The following is a 1,250-nucleotide window of genomic DNA, read 5'->3' as shown; positions in this document are numbered from 1 at the left end:
TTTATGGATGACTCTCAATCTTAATGGGTGACAAACTGTGATGGGTGGGTCCCTAAATCCTCAGTATGAGCTCCCAGGCAACAAAGTTCCACGTCAGGCGCACAGTATTTTTTGAGTCCAAAGAAAAAAAATAATCTATCAATTTGACTTAAAATAAGATTTAATTTTGAAGATGAGAATGAGAACAAATGTATTTGGGTGAGGGCTTGTGCAGGGTGGAACAAGTGAAAGGAACAACAACATGTGAAAGGTACCGACAGGGTTTGGAAAACTCAGCCATAGCTCATGCGCTTCAGACTTTCAGAAAGAAGAGGGAGAACGGACACAAGAAACTTCACATAAATGTTGTTTGTGGCAGAAAGCGTTAAAATTGTATTCGCAATACAATGCTTTAAGGAAAGCTAATGGTGGGTATGTCTAGACATTCTACTAGTCAATGACAATAGAGTTCACCATATTGGTCAGTATCTCATGACGTGCTCTCAGCCATGTCCAGACGTTACTCTCATTCTCTTTCTCTGCTTTCTTTGTTTCATTTTGTAGAAGAAGCTGGTTTAGACATGAGTTTAGCACATTCTCATACTTCAATTCTTTTTTCTCAATTTTATTTTTACTTTTAAAAGAGCACCAAAACAATAAACAATTTTCGGACAATTTATCAAGTACTAATTAAGGGTGCACAGAAGGACAGGGTGGAAGCTAAACAGAAAAAAGCTCAGTAAATCGGAAATTCGAGTGCTAGAGAATATTTAAACAAGTTGGGAATTAAAAAAATAAAAATAAAAGCATGCTGTCAACAAAATAATTCCAAATAACAACTCCAGTATAAAGAAGCGCGTGTGACTGAGGTTTGGGAAGTGGCGTCTTGTGTCATTCGAACAGGCGACACTAGGAGGCGCCAGTCACCTGCATTTGTAAATCCTCTTCTGCCAGGAGCGGACTGGTGAAGTTTTGTGACATTTCCACCTGGTAGAAAGAAAGCTGTCAAAGCGCCACTTTCTGATGGGATTATTAATTTAAAAAATAAATAAATGATACATTCCTTTCCCCCTATTAAATCCAATCTTTTTCGTGCACCGGTGTTTTACAAAAACGATTGGAATGCAGCTAATTTAATTCCTGAGTAAAATAGATTGATAGATCTTGCACTGATATAGGGAATGGAAATATTCCTCTGAAGTATCCGTAGACTGGTCAACAATGTTAATGTTTTTTAGTAAATGTTGCAGTTTAAAGCATTCGCATCCCGA

This window comes from Pristiophorus japonicus, chromosome 3 (genome assembly GCF_044704955.1).
Source record: "Pristiophorus japonicus isolate sPriJap1 chromosome 3, sPriJap1.hap1, whole genome shotgun sequence".
In the NCBI taxonomy this organism is placed as follows: Eukaryota; Metazoa; Chordata; class Chondrichthyes; family Pristiophoridae; genus Pristiophorus; species Pristiophorus japonicus.
Note: the sequence above shows the minus strand (reverse complement) of the source record.